The 24,047-nt window shown below is 49.4% G+C and overlaps 1 protein-coding gene across 5 annotated transcripts in view; it reads left to right on the top strand.

Moving 5' to 3' along the window:
- The first annotated feature begins 4,621 nt into the window (after nt 1-4,621).
- Nucleotides 4,622-24,047, top strand: part of TSPAN11 (tetraspanin 11) — a 64,134-nt gene continuing 44,708 nt past the window's right edge. Inside the window, exons 1-2 of one of the 5 annotated variants that reach the window (XM_047742148.1) lie at nt 4,794-5,432; nt 14,499-14,506. The gene's annotated coding sequence lies outside the window, so the exon portion shown is untranslated. Of the gene's footprint in view, nt 4,640-4,793; nt 5,433-14,498; nt 14,507-24,047 lie in introns of those variants that run through there. The other 4 variants (XR_007129496.1, XM_047742151.1, XM_047742150.1 and 1 more) reach the window with 4 other exon arrangements.

Raw genomic sequence — 24,047 nt, 5'->3', positions numbered from 1 at the left:
TAAGTTCAAGTTACACAGGTATTTCCTCCTTGTGAAACACTAACATTACAGGTTTGATCAAATTCCTCTTTAACTATATTCCCAATCCCAGTCCTCGCTCCAAAGGTAGTGACTGTATTTACATTTGAAACGTGTCCTACCAAAAACATTTTTTTAAACATATTCTACCAACTTTTCCGTGTATTACATTATATATATATATATATATAAATGTATATACTTGTATATATGTATGTGGTGTGTGTGTATCCACACAAAAAAATTGTATTTTCTGCTATTCTATTTCTTGATATTTATCACGAAGAAACAGTTGAATAGGTAAGCAAGATTCATGTGAAAAAAAGTTTGCATAACCATATTGGAAATACTTATTTTATTGGAAACTTCCTAAATATCCATCCATAAGGGAGAGGATTGGTAAAATAGACTCTGGTACATCCATATATTATAGCAAAAATGATATAATATATTCTTAAATCCATTGACATAAAAAGATAACTGAATATATTCTAAAATGAAATAAATCTGCTTACACATACACACACAGACACAATTTACTAAAATAATATAGTGATTATCTCTGATGGCTACGATTTCAGATAACTTTACCTTCTTCCTTAATATTTTATATTGATCAAATTCTTCTATAATCAGCATATACAGATATTATATTTTGAAAATATATTGAAAATTTATTCCTCCCAAGTAAATTTAACATAGATGCTCTGGGAATATTCACCATGTTTATCCAAAGGCTTCTCTATCTCCCCAGCAGATGACCTTGGATGCCTGGAAAAGCCTCTGCCCCAGTTCTAGAAGCAGTTTCTAGAAAACTTGAGGAAGATGGAAGACGACTAGCTGAATGTGCTACACATACTAAAAAATTCAAGCTGTAAATATTTAAGTGTCACTTTGTATGTTATTTATATATTTGCTCAGCTGTCGGTACTTATGTTTGCTGTGCCCTAGATGTGCTTTTCTATGTTTTGCCTTAAATAATATTCTCCTGGGAGAGAACCAGGCTATAAAGTCCTTCACATAGAATGCCAAGAGAGCATTTCAAGCAACTGGACATCTAAGAGATTATTTTGACACTGTTAATAAAGATCAACAATTATTTTAAGCACTAATTAGCACAATGAGTATTCCTGATGTCATTAGAAGTCTACCTCACAACAGTTTAAAAACTCCTACATTTAGTATAACATCTTCTCGTGGGAACTATACCTGAGGTTGTATGGTTCGATTCCACGACCATTTCTTTGCCAGCTCCTATAAAACACCAGATATCATCACAAAAATGAGTAGGCTAAGCCACCATGTTCATAGTCAAACTCAGGTTGAATTCAAGCCAGTCGAAACTGATCAATATTTAACATCTGATCATTTGCCAGTACTTCCGGAAGAGGAAAGGTGCTGACCAGATGCTACGTAGCTCCATTGTTCACATGGATGATTAAACCAAGGCTAGTTTCCACTCTCTAAAAGGGTAGAAAGACTCTCAGGAGGAGTTTCTCCCCGTTTTTAAGGATTTAAAGGGGAAACAGGCTGCCAGACACGCAGCATACGGGAACACAGTGGGTGTGACTTCTACCCGAGTTTTTCTACCTCCAAGAACACAGCTGTTTTTCTTGGGAATGGCTCAGAGTCTGTACAAATAGTTCTTATCAGGAACACAGCAGCATGGGAGCTTAACCCAGCGGGAATGTCAGGGAGGTAGGAGAAGAGACCATGAAGGGCTCCTTCATTTCCTTGCAACCTTCCTAGGGAGTGACTGGAAATTGCTCTCAGAGACAGGCTTATGCTCAGGGGATGGAGACGTCCAACTTTTATGTTTCCTGGCCTGCAATTGTAAAACCTGAATATTAAACTAAGCTAATGTGCCATACATCCCGAGGACACCAAAAACAGATCGTACTCTTGTGTGTGTGGTGTGGTGTGCCTGTGTGTGTTTGTGTGTATGCGTATGTCTAACCAACCACATGCACACAAAGGTATTTTCTGTGACTCTATTCTATTTCAAGGAATAGATATAGAAATTTTATTTCTAGGAACGTATACAGATACCATTGGCGGGGAGCAAGGATATCGGGCCCTATGCCGGCATGGAGGGGATAGGGGCAAGTCATTTCAGAGCAATGGAGTCTTAGTGTTATTAATATTATTTTTACATCTCTCAGAAAGTCTCTACAACCTCTCCACTCCAGCTCTCCCTGTTGGATCAGTCTATCAGATGTCAGACAGGTATATGGTGCCAGAGTGAGGACTGAAAGCAGAAGCTGCTGACCCCTAGCAGGGGGGCCTAGATGAGGAACACAGGTCTCACACCCAAACGTTTGTGACTAGGCCAGTGCTTGGAGCTCAGGGGAAACCACCAACTGGGGAGACCATGACAACAAGAGCTGTCTCTTGCATTCTCAGTTCAATCCCTGGGCAAAGAAATGACAACGTTCTTCCCGTAAACACAGAGTAACTGAACCAACCGACTCATGTCCCATTCTCTACACTCTTCACCTGGCCCAAGCCAGACCCCCTTTCCCTTCCCACAGATCTTAGATTCTCCACCTGTTCCCTCTTCTTTTTCAAGTGGGTCCTGTGAAATAAAATGGAATGGAGTAGGATCTTGTTAGTGGAGCCATGGTGGGGGCAAGGCCCGTCCTTTCACAGGAGGTGAAGACAAAACAAGACAAAATCCACAAGTTCAGGAATTCGTATGCTAGACCTCTGTGGTGTGGTTCCCACTGGCCACGTGCAGCTGTCGAGCTCTTGGGATGTGCTAAGTGCAGCAGAAAGACTACATTTTTTATTTCAATTCACTTTAATTCCATTTAAACCTGACCATTTGGTTTTCGTTATTGGAAAGCATAAGTACGCACGGAGAAACTGAGGTTTGTAACTCTATTTCTTTGACCATGACCCTTATGAAATCTAAATACAGATCAAGCATTTCTGTTGAAAATGTAGTGTCTAAACTCAGATGTGCTCTGAGCATAAAATACACACCAGAGTTGGAAGACTTAGCAGAAAGAAAACTTACAATAGCTCATTAATAATTTTGATATTGATGCATGTTGAAACGATACATACTTTAGATATATTGTGTGCAATAAAATTGTATCATTAAAATTAATTTCACCTAATTCTTCTTTTTACATCTATTAATGTGGCTACTGGGAAATTGTAAATTACATATCGTATTTCTATTGGTTCTCTGCTCTAGATGTTTAATGTTCCTGGGGATAGTGCTGGAGAGGGGATATCCTGGTCCCAGGGCTCATTCATCACCTGCCCTCTCATATTGCTACAAGGTCCCTGAAGAACACTTTCCAACCCTCTCTTTCTGAATTACTGGTTTAATGTTACTTCCTGTGAACACGTACTTCCCCTCATCCTTACCCACCAACAGCATTCTCTCTTCTCAGGCCTGCTTCCCTTCTCTCTTCTGCCAGGCTTTGGAAAACCTTTTTCTACTGTGAAGAGTTCTTCTCTCCCTCCCCATTTCTGTCTTATCCTTTAACACCACCTCCTCTGACTTTTTCTGACAACCTGCATCTCTTGAAACTACTTCAGTAGAGGTCAAGGTCTTCACGAGAGGTCTGCTTCATTAGACATCTTGCACGAAGTTCAGAGGGAGAGGCCATCAGAGTCCTTGCTTGCTCAGGCCTCTCTCCTGCCATATGCTCTGCCTCCCCTCCCTAACGCTGGTGCCAGAAGTTCATGCCTTCTGCCTTCGCCCCCTCTACGTCACTCTCCCATTCTCTCTGACCCTACATTTCAGGTCAGATTTCTGGAAAATAGACTTTGCATGGAGATGGAGATCTACAGGTAGGAGGTCTATCAGGAAGAGCTGGGAACAACACCTGTAAGAAATTGAGGAAATGGGACTGGACAGAGAGCAAACTTGAACTGAGGTGCGGTTTCCACAAAGGCCTCCGCTGATCCCTTGGGAAGATCAGGAGCTGGGGTCCTCCGGTATGAAAGCCAAGGGATGTGCCTTTGTATCCCTTCATCAACTGTTGGATCAGATGTCCCCAAGGAAGGGCAATGCGGCTTATACTCCCCACTCCTGAGATGATCCTCTCAAAAGTCTCCCAAAGATCTCTTTGTTTCCAACCTGCTTTCTTAGGCACCTTCCTCTTCAGTGTCCCTGTAGCCCAGGCTTCTCCTGGATTTGGGCATCGTGCAGAAGTGCTCACCCTCCTGGATGGTGTCAGCTTCTTTCCCTGGCTCCGTTTTGAGCTGGGCTCTGGTCTCAGCCTGGCCCTCTCTGCATTGTCCAGACTCCCTCCATCTTGTCTTCCCTCTGCTTCGCAGCACCCCGGGTCTTCCTCCAGACTTGCAGCTTGGCAGGGGCAGGTACTTCTTCAGACCCCCTGGCTACCCCTCCATCTGCAACACGGCAAGCCCAGTGGCACCCCCCGCCCCTGCATCTTCCACATTCACCCCCATTTCAGGCCTGCCCTTCACAGGGACCATTGTAGTCACCTCCTGCAACCTCCACCTGGTCCACTCTGCGGATTTCTGCTCCAGGGCTATGCCTCTGTCAGCAATCCCGGCTTCCAGTGGCCTCCCTGACCTCGCCCCCTGGTAAATGGGTAACCTTGCTTCCTGCAGCCAAGCTTCAGAAGAACGTGGCTGGGTAAGCACAGGCCTTTGTTGTTTTGAGAAATAATAGGCTTCCCCGGGCAAGAGCAGAGCCCGGTTCTGGGCAGCTTTGCACCTGTTCTCAGCCAGAGCAGGGCCCGTGCTCTGTGTCTACCGTTCCGCTTCTCTCCAGTCAGGGAAGAGGTCTTAATGCTCCCTGGGCCCAGGAAACAGAAAGCCAAGCCCGCGGACCACAGGGCTCTCGCTGGGACAAGGTCCTGATGGGAGTCTTCCTTATGTATGCGGGTAGGGAGAAGGAGAGGGGCTTTGAGCCTAGAGTCCCTGGGATCCCCCATAAGCCAGTTTCTGCCGGGGCCTGAGCCCTGCACCAGCCTAGGGGAAAGTAAGACCCGGGAGAGGCCCCAGGGCGGGGGAAGGGGGAGCGGTGGCGGGGAGCTGCGGGCGGACGGGAGATTTGTGAGTCGCCCCTCCCCTCCCCGCAGGGATCCCGGGCAACCACACAGCTGCCCCTAACTCCGACTTAATTGGCTCTGCGAGCTCCGAATTGAAGAGAGGCCAACTCCCAAACAAAGACGCGGCCCAGCTCCGGGCTTCTGGGCGAGGCCGACCCGGCTGGGAGGAACGGAGCCTGGGGATCTGAGGGGGGGCGAGCGGAGAGGGTGGGCGCTCGGGAAGCGGGGCGGGGCGGACGGGCAGGAAGTGCCGGGGCGCTGGGCTGCAGCCGGGCGGCCAGCACCCCGACCCTGTCCCGCTGGGAGGGCCCGGAGCGCCGCCGCGCCTCCCGAGGCTTCGGCTCCCGTCGCTGCGTGCGGACATCCCGCGGCCCGGTAAGTGCGGGCGGCGGAGCAGGGCGCGAGGCCCGGGAGGGCCGGCCGGGGCGGGGACGCGCGGGGATAGGGGAGGGGGGGGCGGCAGGTAGGTCGCGCGGCAGCTCCGCAGGGAGGAGGCATCCCCACCTCCCTCCCGGTGCGGTGGCCAGCCGTGGCTAGCCGGACGCTAGCGGGGCCTGGGCGGGCGGGGGCCAGCCGACTCTGGATGCGGAGGGGTTTGGTGGGGGGCAGGAGGCCTCGGATCCCTCTAGGTGGACGCGGGCGCGCACCGGACTCTGCCGGGGTCGCAGCGTTTGTGTCCCTAATTACACTCTCGAGCCCGCCTTTCTGCACTTAGGGCCTTGGGACAGGGCTCTGGGCTTCTGAGTGCCTCCTGCCGGCCCAGCGGGCTCAAGGCCTCTCTCCTGGAAATGTCATTCTCTTTGTCCACCTGAATTCTAGTAGCTGGCTCTTGGGCATAACCCCCGGGGCGACCGGTCCAGAGTAATCCTGACTAGAATTGTATAGAGCTTGGCTCAGTACTCCCTGCAGAATAGAGTTTGCTAAATGCCGGCAGCTGGTGTGGCTTCTGCAGGCACAGATCTGCCTTCTCTGTCCCATGGGGACACATCTGTCTTTGTGGGGACATGGCTATGCAGGCCCCATCACCTGTGTTTGCCTGTCCACTCCTGCAGGTGCAGTTGGCTGGTTTGGTATGGGAAGAAGGAAGATATGGAGGGTTCCAGGGTGCATTGTTTCCCCAGTGGTATGTGCGGTACTGACAAGCGTGAACTGGCTGAAAAATATAAAAACGACGAGGGGTCAGGCGGGTTGGGCAGGAGAGCATCTCACCTTGGGTCTAAATTGCTCCAGACCTCTCCAGCTTGGGGACACACAGTAGGAGGCAGGGGTGGCACAGAGAGAAGAGGCAGCTTCTGGAAACCCTCCTAAGTACCCTCCAGGTCATAAGATGCAGGTGGAAGGCTGAGAGAGGGAAGAGTGTGGAATTAGACCAGAGTGTTTAATTTGTGAGCAACATGACGATAGCTACCTTTGGAGTCTGGCACCCTGGGTTTGAATCAGAATTCAGTGGTTGTTACTATGTTACTAGCCATGTTCCCTGCAAAGGTCTCCCTGGGGCTCAGTAGCTTTGTGTGCAAAATGGGACTTAAAACTGCTGTCCTGTCTACCTCAGGGGGTGTCTTCAGGCTCAAATTGGCTAATGCCTGGGCAAGGGCTGGGACAGCCTTAGGCTGCTAGGGCGAAGGGCAAATGGTGGGCTCATGGGGCAGAGTCTGAGGCTTGGGGAACACTTTGAGGGCCTGGAGCTCTTTGGTTGGGGGTAGTTAAGGGAGCCATTTGCATACTCCTTCCCTTGATATTCAGCATCAGAGGAGTATGGGCTCAGAGCCCAGCAATGGACTCGTGGTGTGTGAGATACGTACAGATCTGGCGGTACCAGGGGTTTTGTATGAAAGCCTTCTCCAGCCCAGAAGGAAAACTGGCTTGGTTGGTTTTCGAGTTGTGTAACCTTAGAGCAACTTGACTTTCCAGAGAGCTTTCCTCCAAGTGAGCCACCATCTTGCTTTTATCTTCATGCAGCCAACAAAAGCAGTAAGGAGCCCTTTCCACAGTTTGAAGCCAGGGTGATAGGAGAGGAGGACATTTTCCCAAGCAACGTCATGGGTGTGGGATGTCAGCTGCCTGGTTCTGTCTTCTGGGGTACAGAGCCAGGCTGAAACCAGCCGAGAAAGGCTGAGAAGTTAAGAGTCATGATAGGTAGCCCTGAACACCAGGGCAGGGTTGGGGTTTTGGGGGCACTTGGATGTTCCCCCATCACAGAGCCTTATTTGCGTGTAGCAGCTGTGTAGTAAACACTGAGAAAGGAAAGTAGGCCCTGGCCAGGGGGCCTGGAAACCTGGGGTCAAGTTCTGGCTCGGCTCTCAACTTGTGTGTCCTGGAGAATGTCCCTTCACCTCTTTGGGTCTGCTTCCTCACTGGTCAAAATCAGGGCATCTGTCCAGTCAGTTGTTCTGCCCTCTGCTCATGTTCCACTTCCTCAGAGAGGCCTTTCCCCATCCCCTATCAAAAGCAGCTTCCTCCTGGGCCACAAGCACATTCCCTGATCTGATCCCTTCACAGCATTTACATGGTCTGAACTTAGCTTTGCCAAGTTTGCCATACCTGGAAGACTCAGGAAAGCAGGGCCCTGCCCCAGTCCTCCACCCAGTGGCTCACCAGCCCCTGCAACACTGTAGGTACTCAAAAAAGGTTGTGTCCATGAGGGAGCAAATAACTTACTAAGCAAGGAACTGCGGCATGCTTTTCAAGTTGTGTTCCTAGGAGCTTTTGAGGGAGGAACGAGCTCCATAAGCAGGGCCTTGGGTCCCTCACTCCAACAGCTGGGGGTTAATCTGAGTTATGGGCTGGTGTCCAGGTAGGATTTCCTTTGAAGAAAGGGCCCTCCCACTAAGATAAAACTAGAAACCCATTGTATCAGAAGACCCCTAGGGGCCTTTTCAAGTCCAAGTTGAAATCATAGTTCTCCAGCTGGAAATAGTGCCCTCTTGGCCCTCAAGGAGGACCAATGGCCGTGATTCAGACACTCACATGCCACAGATTGCTTCTGCTTGGCCAGGGAAATCGACATAGGGTTGTTTTCTCGCAACCGGTTTAACCTCCTGACTTTTTGGACAAGGTTAATATGAAAATGATTTTGCACACAGCCCAGCAGCAGCCAGCGGTCCGTGGGAACTCTGAACCATGTGTGAGATGAGCAGGGGGGGACACTGACTATTTACAAAGCCAATAAACCACACTCTGATATTGGAGAGCTGCCTGTTCAGGGTGAGTGTGTCTGTCATCATCCTCCCTGGGGTGGGGGCGTGTGTTCCCAGGCCGACCGTCCAGACGGGCCTCCTGCCCAATAGATATCCACTCAGTGTGCTTTATTCCTGAGCCGTTGGCGGTGGGACGGAGCCCTCTCTCTGAGCCATTCCTGAGCCTAGGAGACAGCAACGTGATGGTGCACCCTGACCCGCATTTACAGCAGCCCTATTGGCCCCGAGGTCATCTCTTCCTGTAAATACATTTGCAGGTGGCCCTGTGGCTCCCGTCCCCAGCACTGTGCTCAGGTTTTCGGCACAGAATCCATGTTGACCACCACCTTTGTTAAACCCCATGAGAATTAATATAAGACATGTATACTCTAATGTAGTTATATAATGTATAATATTATATATATGAATTATGTTCCGATGCATTAATGCCGTATAGTATATAATACGTAATATCATATGCTAAATATTACATGCTATTAATATATAAATACATATTTTATAGTTACATATTATAGTATATAATACTATATATACTATTACTATTATATTGTTATTTATTATTATTTATGTTACTATTTAGTATATAGTAAAACATAGTACCTAATAATATGTATAGTATCTAGTAGTATACAGAGAGTATGTAATAGTATGTACTAAGAGTATATAACATGTAATGGCAATATTATATATTAATAGCACACCGTGCAATGGAGAAGGAGTTTCACTTGTTTCAGGGTTGTTTTGGGGCCGTGGCTGAGGGGGGAGACTATGGAAAGAAGTGGAAAGGAGATAGGGAACACAGACATCCCCCTCCCCCGACCAATTTCTTCTGACGGCTGACCTTGCTTCTTGTAGCTATCCCTGCTCTGGCTGCTCGTGGGCTCCTGGGCTCCTGAGGTTTGTACTTACAAGGGGGTGCGCTGCAGAGCCGAAGGGGTGGCTGGCCTGTGTGCACAGATACCCGGCACCTCCTCTGAGCCTCCTGGCCTGCGAGTACCTAAAGGCCTGGCCCCTGACCTCAGGCATCTAGTTGTGAGGAGATTAGAGTCCCTCTGGGGAAGAGAGGAGAGAACAGCTGAACGTACAGTACCTGGGGGGACGCTCACCAGGGCCGTGGGGCTAGGAGTAGGGAAGGCAGAGAGCCCAGGTCTGGGTCAGGCACTCCAGCCTGGAATCCCGGCCCTGTCCCTTCCTCCCAGGGGACCCTCCGTGTGTTATGCAACCTCATTGAGCTTCGGTTCCTCTTCTGCCAACCAAAGAACAATCTCTAACTCCCAGCTGGCCTGGGTATGGATGGATGGCTGAGGGGCACAGAGTGCCCAGGCGTGGGCTGAGAGGTGAGCACTCTGGACAAGTGTTCATGGTGACCGGGGGACCCGCCAGGTGGTGACTGCTGCACCACGCATCCCAACCCTGATCTTGCATGCTGGGCATCGGGGGTACGCCCGGGCCAGCTGGCCACCCCTTTCCTCCTCTGGGTGCATTTCCCCCTGGGCCATTCTGCTCCCCACACAGCTGCGTGCAGGTTACAGCTGGATTTAAGTGTCTCAGTGCCCCGTGTATGCATCAGCCCTTCTTAAAGGCTTAAGGGCTTTTACTGCAGAATGCCAAGAATTCAAGGATTGAGGCTATTACAGAGGTTCGGGAAATGTTAAAGGAAATTTCTCTGACGTCCCGTGATCTGTTTTGAAGTAGTAAGTTTTGAACTGAAGTAGAGTGCCCTGACCCTCTTTGACGGCAGGCAGCGGGGGAGAACCCCGCAGTGGTTCCCACCTGTGTCCTGACTTCCAGATTCTTCTTCTTCTTCTTCTTTGAACAGGGATCTCATGTTTTGAAAGATTTTTGTCAGCCACACTTCAGTGTAAAGGGAAATTTGTTTCTCCATTGGAAGCAATTGATCAAAGACCATAAAGCGGTAGTGATTTCAATACCCAGTGTCGTCTTCTCCGCTTTCTATCATTTACATTTTTAAAAGATCGGTTTAGACCATTTAACCAACAGATTCTAGTGTGTTGCAAAGATCAGAAGCAAAAAGGACAAAGAGCAGGACTGGGCTGGTGTTGTCCAGTTTTTCTGAGGTTTGGGACAGATTGCAAAATTATGAACAGTTTTCCCATTATCCTGTTTGATCGCGTAGGTGTGGTAGCTAGCCGCTATAGCTTTTTTCTGACAAGCAAAGGCCCACGTTTCTATAAGTGCTCGGGACAAATTGTAAAGACCTTTCTCTCTCTGACCCTCTTCGGCAGACAAGTTCTAGGGTTCTGACCCCTGGAAAACAATGTCCTATACCATGGTTTCAGAATTCTATTCCACTGCACGAGGAGAGAAATTTACGTTTATTGACTTTTTTTTTTGTCCCTGGCAACTAGCACCAAGTTGGGCAAACAGTAGGAGTCAGGAGGGAGGTTATCAGTCATCATTGAGACTGGGCCTCAGGGAGAAGTAGTACCTCGAGGAGGGCTGGCTACATAATTTGTCGGACCCAGTGCAAAATGCAATGGCAGACCCCTCGCTCAAAAAGCAGGAAAAATGTCCCTTAAAGTACTAAAATATACAGCTTTTTCCTGTCTTCCGTGGTCTCTTTCTTGACTTGTCATGGTAGGTTTTATTTGCTACTCAATGGCATTCTAAGTAAAGAGAAATTAAAATTTTAATTTTAATTTAATTTTAATTTCGTTTTAATTATTAGCATGAATTTTACTAATTCATCCTGATAGTGTGTGATGCCAGGTTTAAATGCAAGTAGGGGCACCTTGGCTGGCCCCGTCGGAAAAGCGTACGACTCTTGATCTCAGGGTCATAGGATTGAGCCCCGTGTTAAGTAGGGACTTGCTTAAATAAACAAAACAAAACAAAATAAAATAGCACTTAACTCCTATGTAGAATCACCAAAGTCACACAATTCATATGTTGTAGCGCATGTTTTGTTCTTCTCCACACTGGAAATGATGCACAAAATGACCTCAACGTTTTTATTTCCGTCTTGATACATGCACCTTCGTCAACACACTATCACACCCCACTTTCAGCCTAAGGAGAAAGAAACGGCTGAAAGGAAAAGCAACCATGCCCAACACGGACACGGCTCCGCTTCCCTTCTGTTCATTTTCAGCATTAGTAGGTGACTAATGCTGGAAGTGCCACGAACAGGGAAGGACAGTGTATCCTAAGAATCCTTGGTTGCTAGCGTTTCTTACAATGCATCACTTGCTTTCTGCACTTGAACCCTGCTCTGGCTCCAGCAGAGAGCCTGCCCTCCCTGGGCCACCAGCCCCCCGCTTGCTCCATCGGAAACCAAACACCTTATCTTGTACTCTTGGAGGCTCCTTGAGTGCCACGTCTGGAGGACCCCCAGGAACTCTGTGCTCGTGGGGCATCGTGGATCCAAGGAGATCAGCAAGGAAAAGTGGACACGCACCAAATTTCTCTCTGCTCACAGTCACGCCCACCGTCCCATGCGGCTTCACTTATAAAACACAAGCTCAGGGCGCCTGGGTGGCTCAGTGGGTTAAGCCGCTGCCTTCGGCTCAGGTCATGATCTCAGGGTCCTGGGATCAAGTCCCGCATCGGGCTCTCTGCTGAGCAGAGAGCCTGCTTCCCTCTCTCTCTCTCTCTCTCTCTGCCTGCCTCTCTGTCTACTTGTGATCTCTCTCTGTCAAATAAATAAAATCTTAAAAAAAAAAAACAAGCTCAAAGATTAAATTGTTAAAAATTCCAAGATGCCAACAGCCTCGCATTAAACCAAGCACAAGGCCCTTCTCAGCACAGGGCACTGTGAGTCTAAGCTGGAAGCCTGCTCGTGAAGCCAGCTGGGTTTCAACCCTTGACCTGTTTTGGTCCCATTTTTAGATGGTTCTGGCCGACTTGGGGTAGAACACGTCCTTTAAATGAGTGGGCCATTCAAGTGCCCTCGGATTCCAGGTAGTCACTTAGTTGTTTGGAAAACAGAAAAGGCTTCTATCTCCTTGTTCACATCTCCATCCTTCTGCTTTAAATCATTTACATTTTCAAAAAGTCGGCTTGGATCATTTACTCACAGGTTCTAGTGGGTTTAAGAAACCCAAAAGAAAGGAACAAAGGACAGGAGTGCGGGGGGGCGGGGGGGCATTTTGTCTGAGGGTTGGAATGCACCAGAAAGCGAAAAGCTTCTAGGAGTTCTTGTGTGTGTTCAAAGATACTGGCTGGCTTGTTCTAGGCATGACCATTTTTATACCGAAACCAAGCTGATGGTTCAGGATGGGGAAGGGTGTGGCTTGGTTTACAAAGAAGCAGGTGCTCTTTGGGTGACTCCACATGTTGGGGTGCTTTTTGCACAGAGAGAGGCTTAGGGAAGCCGGGCCTTCCAGAAGAAATAAGTCCCTCTCTCTGTGGGGAGAGAGGTGAGGCAGGGAGACTGGAAGTTAGGACTAGCAGTGCTGGGCCAGAATGAAATACTCAGAAAGCAATTAACACTTTCTGATAGCATGGCTGCCCGCTAAGAGCTTTTCAGTGGGCTGGAAACCTCTAGTTCCCAGTGAGTACTAGGAAACAACTACTAGCACCGTGAACTGAAATAGGAGTTCTTTCTACCTCTTTTCTTTCTTTCTTTCTTTCTTCTCTTTTTTTTAATATAGAAAGACCTGTTAGAAGAAGTAGTTAGAGACAGCAAAGAAACCACATTTACTTTGTACCTTTACTCCTTTCAAGTTGGCCTACTTTCTACCTGGGTTTTAATTTATTATCTAAGTAATGCTGTAAACAACTATTTTCATTATTACATTTGACAGTTGCATGACATGCTATTCTCCAGCGGTCCGCAAACTGTCTTGTATGACCTATGAGCCAAAATTATGTATTTAAAAGGCTGAAACGAACAGAAGAACAAGGAGGACTACGCGGCTGAGACCGTGGGGCCCACAGAGCTTGGGAGACTTGCTAACCCGTGTTTTAACAGAAACTGTCTGCAGAGCCCCAGTCCGCCCATCTGTGGTTACGGACAGCTGAAGGACCCCAAAGCACTGAACGTGGGCACAGGGGCTAGCCTGAGTTAGAGGAAGGCCTGGCCTTGGAACCATAGTCTCTCAGGGGACTCCCTCTGAGATCCTGCTTTCATTCCCCCCCAGGAGTGCAGCCTGGGAATAGGGACTTTTACAAAGTCCTCAGGTGGTTCTGGTGCAGCTAAGATTAAAAAGCACAGCCCCGAGGGAGTTGTTCTCAGAGTGGAGTACCTACAGAGAACCAACCCAAACCTGCCAAGCCAGGCAAACATCCTGTTTTAAGTGCAGAGGGGAGAGCACAAGAGGATGGGGGAGGCTGGCCAGGGGGCACAGCAAGGCCTCCAAGCCTTGCTTTGCAATCTAAGGCTGGAAATCACTGGAACTGTTCTTCTCGTCACAGCTGAGGTTCTGGAAGGTGAAGTGAGCTGCGGGACCCAGAGCTTGGGATAAGAATAACACCTCCAGCAGCCATCATGAATCCCTCCCTTAGGAAAGTTATCCTTAACTGTAGTTGTAGCCCTGGGCTCTATTTTTCATTGCTATATATGTTTTTGTTTCTTAACTTACAGAAGGTAGCCTTTTGGTCAATTCAGGGGTTTAAGCCCACTTCTGAACTCTGTCGAAATAATGTAAATAAACACATATGTGCCCAAGAAGTTGGAAAGCCGTTCTGCGGACTGGCACCCCGTAAAGGATGGCCGCATTCTCTTATCCCAGCTGCCCTCTCTAGGGAGTCCCACAGGGTCGTTGGCCCAATTGCCTGCCCTCCAACAATGTGGCATGTGGAGCCTTTAAGAATGTAATAGGATTTACGTTCCAGGCACTGTGTGAGGTTTTAACATACGCTCTCTCCTATAGTCATCACAGACCTTACAGAATCAGTGCCATTACCCCCATTTTACAGTTGTGAATGTTGAGGCACACCTAAGTTAAACACCTTCCCCAGATCCCACAGCTAACACACAGCAGAGCTGAGATTCAAACCCGGGGAGGTCTGGCCTCAAAATTGGGGAGGGTGGGGAGGTGTGGGGAAACTTGTCCATATATTAGGCATTTCAGTAAATCTACACTGGGTGAGCTTGTGGACCTAGAAAGCAATTATTTCCCTCTCTCCTAATTCTTGCCCAGTGTCTCGAACACCCATGGCAGGAGGTGAGCCCACACCATCCAAAGGCTGGATTGCCAACGTGCCACCTTAGAAGGAATTCAAGGACCAGAAGCTAAAGGTTCTATGTGAGTTGTCGAGAATGCTGTTGCTACCCCCAGAGCGGGCTGGGTCTTTAAATTCCTCCCTCCTCATTTTGGAAATTAGCAGCCAAAGTGGCACATAAGATTACATACCACATATTATCATCACCATCAATAATAATGAGGCATCCTTTTAGAGCTCTTCACACTTCCGAAGCACTGGAGTCTTGTTGTTTCCTGATGTCCTCATATTAATAGATTCAGCAACAACCAAAGGCAGTGGCAACTCAGAGATCGTGGCCGTTGGTGGCACTGGGAGCCTGCAGTCTTCCCGAAGCCCAAGAACCGGGCTGAGAACCAGAAATGCGCCCCTGAGGGCCAGCTCTTCTCAGACCTACTCAGGGAGAAAGGAGAAACGACCTCTACCCTCCAGGCCTCTCTGGCCAACATATGGGAGTGGACGGGCTCCTTCTCCATCTTCTAGTCCTGGGACACGCAGGCAGCTCTCCAGACTCCAGGAACAACACAGAGATGCTAACGGTGATGAAGAAATTAGTACAAGGGTAGGGAGCCGATATATGCAATATCTAGAGTGTTCGGATGCCAAGTCCATTTCTATAACATCCTCTATAACTCATGGAACTAAAGTTCTTTTTCCTTCTTTGGAAAGAATTAGGGTAACAGTGTGGGGGGTGTTGGTTAGTTGCCATGTGAGTGCACTATTTCCTTGCCAGAAGGGTCACATATCTTTAAAAAGACAAGAATCTGTGTGTCTGGCTCTCTTGCAGGAAGATTCTAATACTTCCCAAGGGGGTTTCTATGTCCCTAGAAACTAGGTTTCCGCAGGGCTGGGTTGAAGCAACATGGCTTATTTATCAGGGAGCTTAGCAGCTTCCACACTTTCTTCAATAAATTACATCACTTTCTGGACTTAAGACCTAGCAGATTTACATCCAAGTCCCAAAGTGAAAATTGGAATTTAAATTTGGATGCATCAGTGTTCTCTCCCTCACCCTCCTATACACGAACACACGGTTCTGTCGGTCCACGTGTTATGGGAGAAAGCAAGCCGAACCAGGGTCTGGATACCTGGGATACTGGCTTCTAGCCCCAGCTCTGCCTCCTCTGGGATCCCTGGGGTCCACGGGGACCCTGAACCCGTGCCTAACACGAGGCCTTTCTCTTGGGAGTTGCTAATCCAGGTCTTATCTATAACCACCCGAAACAGGAATCTGAACTTTTGTTGGGGGAAGTCATAAACCTCTTTGGGGATCTGCTAACACCTATGGAACCCCAGCACAGAAATGGTTAACATTTTTTCATATAATTTCAGGGGCCTCCAACTTAGGACCCCTTGGAAGGAATGGTCTTTTAGGCTTACTTGCTACGCCACGGTGTCCTGCTCCAGAGACAAGATAGGCACTATTTGGAAAGCAAAGGAGAAATTGTACAAATCCTACTCTCTGGGAAAGGAGACAAGTTTTTATGTCATTCAGGCTTTTTTTTTTTAATTTCCTGCTGCCTGGGAGGGAGTGTCTGTGCCTTTCTGAGTCCCAGCAAGCAGGTTGTGAATGTGCTTAAGCCCCAATTAGTGTGCAGCATGATGAAAGCTGCTCCGCGGGCACCCCTCCTTCTACCCCAGAGCACCTCTGCAGAGCACAGAGCCTGCTGACTTCCCTCTTACCCCCCATGGAGGCTGCTAACCGCTGACAGGGTCAGGCGGGAGCAGGCTACACAGTCCACCAGTGCTTGACTGGCCTTCAAGGTCACTCTTTCTGGGGTCCTTAAGGGCCTTCTTATCCCCAGAGGACAGAGGAGGACACTAGCTTACGTACATAGGACCAACCTGCGCAAGTTCACCCAGCTGGTAAGAGAGACTGTAATTTTCCCTCCATAGATGTGACAGCGCAAACCAAGCATCAGGGAAGCAGGCTCACGTTCCCATTCACGCCCAGCTCCCTCCTCCTAGCACGAGGGATGGTGGAGGGAGGAAAAGCCCCTTCCCACCCACACTCAGGATCATCCTTCAGCTGCCGCACAAGGACCCCCTCCCTGAAGCTCCGAGGTGTCCTCTGTGGGCTCAAGCAGGGTCATTTCGCATGAGACCCTCAGATCACGCGAATTGTGGCTGCAGATGGGGACATGGGGAGGAGGCTGCTCTAGGCGACTGGCACTCTGCTGGGGATCCCACCCTGGGGGAGGGGACGGCAGAGGGGCCCTGTGCAACTGAGGACCTGGTCCCCTGGAGTCCTTGTTGAGTCTCAGGGGGGGTGGTCAGCATTGATGTGGGGCCCAGAGCACCACCCACATCCTCCAGGCTGCGTCAGGGAGCTGTGTCTCACCCCCTCCACCCTCACAGGCACACGACAGTGAGTGCACCCTGGTCCCTAAGAAGAGATGGCCCATGGGTCTCCGGCTCCAGTCTGAGCCCTAAATCCAAGCTTGGGAGGCCCACAGGGCCCAGAGCATCTCTCACTTCTCTCTGGCTCACTGGGGACTGGGGATGTCTGGGAGTTTCTGCCTCTGCTCTGAGAGTCATGGCCACCCAGCCCTCTGGCGTGTCAGGCACCCTCGGCTGCCTGTTGGCTGGACCACCTGTGGGTAGATGGTGGGGTGACAGGGAGGGCCTGCTGCTTCTATCCCAACTCTGCACCTGAGGTAGCAGAACAGAACAGACCAGGGAGGTCAGCCCAGGCCAGCCTCCTGCCCCGGGCCTGTCTGTCATGGCAGCCTTTTTTGCCTTGCCATAATCATGTGGCCTCAGATGCCAGGACTCAGGGGCAGCTTCCAAAGACCAGCCCAGGCTCAGTGTCCCTGGCTGTGTACAGGGTCTGGAAAGCTGTCATGGGCAGCGTGAGCCCACATGCACTGGGAGCTACTTTGGGGAAGAGGAGCGCTATCCATCATCGTCGTACCTCAGTGTCCCTGGAGCCTTAGCTGAGGGCGCAGCATTCGTCTGTGCCAGAAGCCTGCTGGGCAGAGGGGGTCTCATCATCAGCTGGGAGCTGGGCACTCATCAGAGAAGCCTGATGTGCCGGCAGAATCTGGAAGGCAGCCCAGCTCATGAAATGGCCTGGCAGAAGCCAGACGAGGGCAGGCTCCTGGGAGGCAGGCACAAGGAGCTGGGGCAGGAGGCTCTCCAGGCTGGAGGTCGGTGGGGAGGAATGGGGTGGGGGGAGGGGGGGGTGGGAGGGTAGGGGAGAGGAGGGGGAGTTGGGAGGCTCCTCTAGAACAGCACAGGGGGGTAGATGTGAGGGTGGCCCTGTATTCAGACAAGGCTGTGTGTTTTTGAATAAGTTTCTCCGTCTGTGAAATGGGGCTCCTAAGAGGACCCACCTCTGAGTTACCTCAAGAAGTACATAATAATTATGTCATCACAGTTATAAGTATTATTATTGTTGTTATTATTCCCATCCTCTATGCAAGCAGTGAGCTAAAGCCTGGGGAGGACAGAAATAGCAAACCCCATGCCTACATACAGGGCTGCTGCTGTTCCCCAGTGGGCTGGACCCACTTGCCCAGGACAGACGCCATATTGAAAAAAAATGAGGTAGGGCTGTGGACGACAATTGGCAGTTCCTCAGTAAGTTCAACACGTGACTCAGCAATTCCACTGCTAGGCATTACCCAGAGGCATTAGAAACAGGTGTCCAAACAAACACGTGTACTTGGATGCTCATAGCTTCTCCATCCACTCGAGCCAAGAGGTGGAAACAGCCCAGATGTCAGTCAACAGAAGAATGGATAAGCAAAAGGTGGCCTATACACACCAATGAATATTGTTCAGCTGTAACAAAGAGCAAAGCACTGATCCATGCTCGAGCATGAACCCAAGACGTTATGCTAGGTGAGAAGCCAGATGCCGAGAATCATATATTGTACGATTCCACTGATGTGAAGTTTTCAGAGTAGGCACATCCACAGAGAGGCCAGTGGAGGTTTCCAGGAGCTGGTGGAGGGGGAATGAGGAGTAAGCGCTCAGTGGGTACAAGGTTTCCATCTGGGGTGATGAAAAGGTCTGAGCTTGACAGTAGTGATGCTTGTACAACATTGTAAATGCCCGTAAGACCGCTGAATGGTACACTTTAAAATGGTTACAAGAGTAAATTTTGTTATGTGTGTTTTCCCTCAGTAAATAAATAAATAAAAGGAAAACGGTGGGTGGAACTAGGGCCAGGTGGGGGGTCAACAGAATTGGAGCCATCAATAATGAAGGGTTTTTCATGATGTCAGAGGTCACTTCCAGTTCTAAAAATATCTTGTGAACGTATGATATGGAATGAAGATTTCTACGACGTAGACCTTGACAGTTCTCCCCTTGCTTCTTTTGACTGGGGACCAGTACTGGGGACAATACGCAGTTAAAGAATAAAACAGCTAATGCCGGGGCACCCGCGTGGCTCAGTCAGTTAAGCTTCTGTCTTTGGCTCAGGTCATGATCCCAGAGTCCTGAGATCGCGTCGGGCTCCCCGCTCAGCGGGAGCCTGTTTCCCCCTCTCCCACTCCCCCTGCTTGTGTGCTGTCTCTCACTGTCTCTCTCTCTTTCTGTGTCAAATAAATTTAAAAAATAAAAATAAATTTTAAGAAGCTAATGCCCACATCTTGGTCTCATAGAGTGCTAGAGCTGCAGTTCTTTGTGGTTCCAGCTTTCCGGTGAGTGGGGAAGGGGAGACAGTGATCAGGTGGGCTTAACTGGGGATTAGCATTTCAGGGGTTTAGCACACCCCTTCAGCCAGAGAAGCAATTATCTGCTTTATATGTTAGGTTCTACATACAAATTTCTTTGAAAGAATGTAGTGAGAACACCGACTTTCTCATAAAACGAGGCATGGAGAGAGACAGTGATTTGCCCAAAGTGCTGACAGGTAGTGAGGGAAATCCTGAATTAGACCCCTTGACCCCTGGGCCTTTGCTTGCCCACCTTCACCCCCCAGCCAAACCCCATCTGCTAATGCCTCCATAAATACCATCCCTCAGTGTCAGCAGACATGCCTAGCATCCTTCTGGCAATTACCCTTTGGGAATCTCGGAAAGGGAGGACCTCCCTTAGTGGCCGTCCCCTCCTGGGTTCTAGGAACACACACACTACCCGATCAAATCCCCCTCATGCCAAGGGGGATGTCATCCACTGGGGGTGATGACCCCCACCCAGCCAGGGCCTCGAATACGTGTCTCCACATGGGTGATGAAAAGAGGAGCTCTTTCTGGGTGGAAATCATACATCCATTCATTCACGAAGATTGGGGAAATTATAATATAGATCCATCTCCGAGTGTGGGAAAAATTATAGACTGTATTCTTCACTATAATTAAGCTGGTTTTTAGAGGGAGCAGTAAGTATATTAGGCAATGCATTTTTCTTTTTTAAAGGTGTCTTTGAGACCTAATGTGTCAAAATTAAAACCCTGTGTTCTTTGTTCAGAGAGGCACTGATTTTCCTTGTTGGGTTTAGGATTTTACTTCTCATCACTGGCTCCTCAGCTCCTCTAGCTTGGTCTGCCGGTGCAGGTAGTCAGCCTGGGCCAGTGGCTTGGCCTGATGGTGGGCTGAGCTGGCCCGCCCTTGACCATCCTAGACAACACCATGTCTACTGCGGCCTTACAGAGAGCCACAGCAAATCAACCAGACAGGCTTGGTTCTCCCTTCAGGTGCCCAGGTTCCATGGTGGATTTTAAAAATTTATTTAAAGGAATGCTTCCTTCCAAACCCTAGGATCTGGTTTATAACCTGTTAAGCCATTTGGATTTATCTAACCTAATTTCACAAGTAGTGACTCTACTCCTATCACTCCCCGAATTGGAAAGTTCACTGGTATCCATTGCTTTCATAATAAAGTCCAGAATCTTGAGCCTGGCATACAGGTGCTCTGTCACCTTCTTTGCCTAATTCCTACTTGTGCTTGAACTCTCACTAGTGACTCCTCTCCTGGACACACTTTTCTCCCTGAACTTCATACATTGGGTTGGATGATGCTGATTCTGACTGTCTCCCCTGCCACGAGCTCTCTGAGGTTGGGGCCTGCTTCATTCACTCTCTTCTCTTTAATCTCCAGCCCATAATGTCACATAGCCAGGCCTCGAGTGTTCAGTGAATTAACAGATGAATTAATTAGCCGATCTCAAAAAGGAAAAGAGATACGTGAATCACCAGCCAGACAACCACAGCAGTAAACGAGGGGTAGGCCTACAGCGGGCAGGTCGCAGAAGAGCAGAGTGAGTGGACACACTAGAGGTTGATGAAGGAGGGCAGCAGACGGGGGACATCTGGGTGCAGTGGAAAGGGGCGGGGCAGGAATTAGTGACAATGGAAAGATGAGGACTGGGACATAATCCTGAAGACTGGTGCCCTGGATGGGTGGCTGGATGGGAGTGTCAGGGATACCAGACGGCCGGGTCGGCGGGGCAGATATTGACTTAGTTTCTGCCTGGCTGGTGGTCAGGGACTTGTGGCCACAGGAGAGAGCCTAGTGCCCCGCAGGTTTCTGAGAGTCATCAGGTTGGGAGAGGCAGGCAGAGCTGGGTATGAGTGAGGCTGAAAAGGAGAGAGAGAAGGCAAAGCAGAAAGAATGATCCCCACCTTGCCCCAGAGGGAGCACCAAGGAGGAGGACCAAGGAGAACCCCAAGAGGAGGACCCAGCCAATGAGATTGAGGAGAGCACAGAGTTGGAGACTGGGGGTCGTGATGTGCAGATCAGAGCAAATTGGAGACACCGGAAGGACTGGGAGAGGGTGGGGCAGTGACACCAGCCGGGGAGAGAGAGCTTCAAAGGAAGGTGCAGCATGCTCAGTGGTTTCAAATTCGGCAGAGGTGAAGCGGGATGAGGTGGGAAAAACTGCCTCTGGCTTTGGCAGTCAGAAGTGAGTGTAGGATGCGTGGAGGGGAGGGGGTTGCCTAACTGTGGTGGGCTGCACAGTGACCGGACAGGGAAGTGAAGCTTTAGGCCCCAGTGGTGAAGAGGAGGAGGTCTGGCAATGATTTGAGAAGGAGACAGGAGGCAGGATCACTTGGGAGGTAGTGTGCGTGGCTTCCAGGCGAGGCTCGCAGTCACATCCTAGCTGTGGGCGCCCGTGTGCTTGGGGACCACCTCGTTGCTCTCAGGGAGGGAGCTCCAGCAGGCCTGCCTTCCTTCTTCTCTTGGAATGGAACATTATACAGCAAAGACTCTGACTCCCACCCCACTGAAGGTACTCCTTTTGTAGTGCCTTGCCAAAATGAAATGTTTCACGATCCTTCTAACCCTTGCCTTCCCCCCACTTCTATTTATTTCATAACATGATTTATTATTTCAGTAACATGATTAGCAAAGCTGGAGAATGCACTTTCTTTTCAATGCACATGGAACTTCCACTGAAAGAAATGGTTTTCTGGGCCATAAAGCGAGTCTCAACGCATTTCAAAGGACTGAAATCCCACAGAGGATTTTCTCCAGCCACAGTAGAATCAAGCCAGAAATCCACAAGAAAAAGACTACTAAAATATTCCCATAATGTTTTAAAATCAAGTGACACACACATACTCTTGCTGTGTGACTCTAGACAGTATATGTAACCTTGCTCAGCCTCAAGCTTCCTTATCTTTCAAAATGGGAATAACCTGTACTTCCTAGAGCTATTGGGAAGATGGAATAAGATAACATGTGTCAAGCACTTAGTTCTGTGCCTGGCATATAATATATGCTCAAGAAATGTTAGCTGCACAGAGAGGTTAAGTAACCTACCCAGGGTCACACATCTGATAAATGGCAAGGCTAACTTTCAGATCCAAGCATCTGGCTCCACACTGGTACTGACACCCCTTCGGGGCCTCTGCCACCCCCAGCACTATAGGTTGTGGGGGTGTATGGGGGTGTTGTGGGGGGGATAGGAAACTGCTACCACCCATTAGCCAGGTCACTTCAGAGAGTGTTAATTTCTCCACTCCCTCTGCAGAAGGTTGACGTAATGAGCCCAGGATTTCCCATGACCCTGATGTTCTGTGGTTCCAACTTCTCTACCACTGATGGCTGAAATTTTACCATTAGAAATGTGTTTCTTTTTGTTTAATCCTGTCTTTGGCCTCATCTCCCTTTGTAGAAATACAGTTTTCCTTTAGAGGCTCCTGAGCCCTGGGGTTACCAGTATAGAAGTGTCTGTAGTGTGGTTCTGTGGGCCCTGGTTGGGAGGAGAGGGGCAGGCAAAGCGAGAAGAGATGCAGACAGGGAAAGCCAGGCCCCAAACTGTCCATTTACTAATGGCCCGCGGTGGCCCAGTGGAGCTCTGGTCAGGCCACCTGCGGGATGGCCGCGTAATAGCTCCTGTTCCACTCGCCCGGCTGACCCCATCTGTCATCATTTTTCACACTTTTTTGTAGGCTTCCTTTTTTCTCCTTCTGTATTTTTTCTTTCCGCCACAGTGCCTCTCAGATGAAATTGGAGAAAAATGGGTTTTGTCCTTTTTTAACCAGAAGACTAAAACTCTTAAATTACCTTCTTCAAGGTAATTTGTTCAAGTTCTGAAATAGAAATCCCAAATAAGACAGCCACCTTTTCCTCCCTCCATATCTCTCTCTCTCTCTCTCTCTCTCCTCCCTCTCCCTGTCTTAGGAGCCCAGGAGCTTGAAATAAAAGGCAGGATGGTGACTTAGGAGGAATGATCTGGGCTTGGCCAAGGAAAAGGAGTGGGGCGGTGACAAAGAGGGCCCGACGGAGGTGGGGAATAAGGGAGAAAGAGATGGAAGTGAGCAAAATCAGTGCCCCGTTGCTTGTGGTTCCAGAATAAGAGGTCACCGCGAGAGAACAAGCTCCTCGAGGAGCAGCTAGCTTCTCCGTGAGTGTTAGGACGCAGGCGCGTGCCCAGGGGACGTGGAGCTCAGGAGAAGCAGAAGGTACAAGGGCTGTTGCACCCTTGTACTTGCCGTACTACCAGAAGCACACAGGACTACAGGCACAGTAAGCCTGCCCTGTTTGTGCCACCTGACTGCTGTCACACACGGTTCCCGGAGACTCCAGCAGGGGGCAGCAGGACAAGGAGAGGGAGCATGTCCCCAGGCAAAAAATGAGGAATTCTGGGGCTGGAGGCCTGGGTCCTAATCCCTGCCACACAGACTACTACTAATAGCTAATGTCCATTGAGCACTTACTGTGTGCCCAATGATGCTAAATGCCTTACCCAGACCATCCCACTTAATCTTCCAAACAGGCCCGAGATGTAGCCATCGTTATTCTCTCTGCTACAGGGGAGGAATGGGAGGTGCATGGCTTGCCCAAGACCTCATGCGTCTTGTGGCAGATGTGGGTTTGAACCCAGGGAGTCTGACTCCAGAGCTCTTGTGCTTCTTCCTGCCAAACAACTGGGCCTGCTGCCTTGTTTCCTCATTTGGAAAGTCATGGTGCAGGGGGCCAGCGGGGCAGATTGGATGAGGCTCACATCCTCTCCAGCGTGGGCTGTCTGATTTGGGGCTCATGCCTCCCCTGTGCACACACAGGTCCCGTTCAAATGATGCAGATTATGAGGTAAATCTCTGCCCTGCAACCCTGATGAGACAGGGGAGGGGAATAAGGGCACTTCCTATGGTAGAAGACTTGTAGGTTAGAGTTAGGCAAAAGGGCAAAACCAAGATCCGAAGGTTCTAGAAAATTCTGCGCACTTCAC

The sequence above is a fragment of the Lutra lutra genome, chromosome 8 (assembly GCF_902655055.1).
Source record: "Lutra lutra chromosome 8, mLutLut1.2, whole genome shotgun sequence".
NCBI classification, from domain to species: domain Eukaryota; kingdom Metazoa; phylum Chordata; class Mammalia; order Carnivora; family Mustelidae; genus Lutra; species Lutra lutra.
Note: the sequence above shows the minus strand (reverse complement) of the source record. Positions and strands in the feature narration are given on the sequence as shown.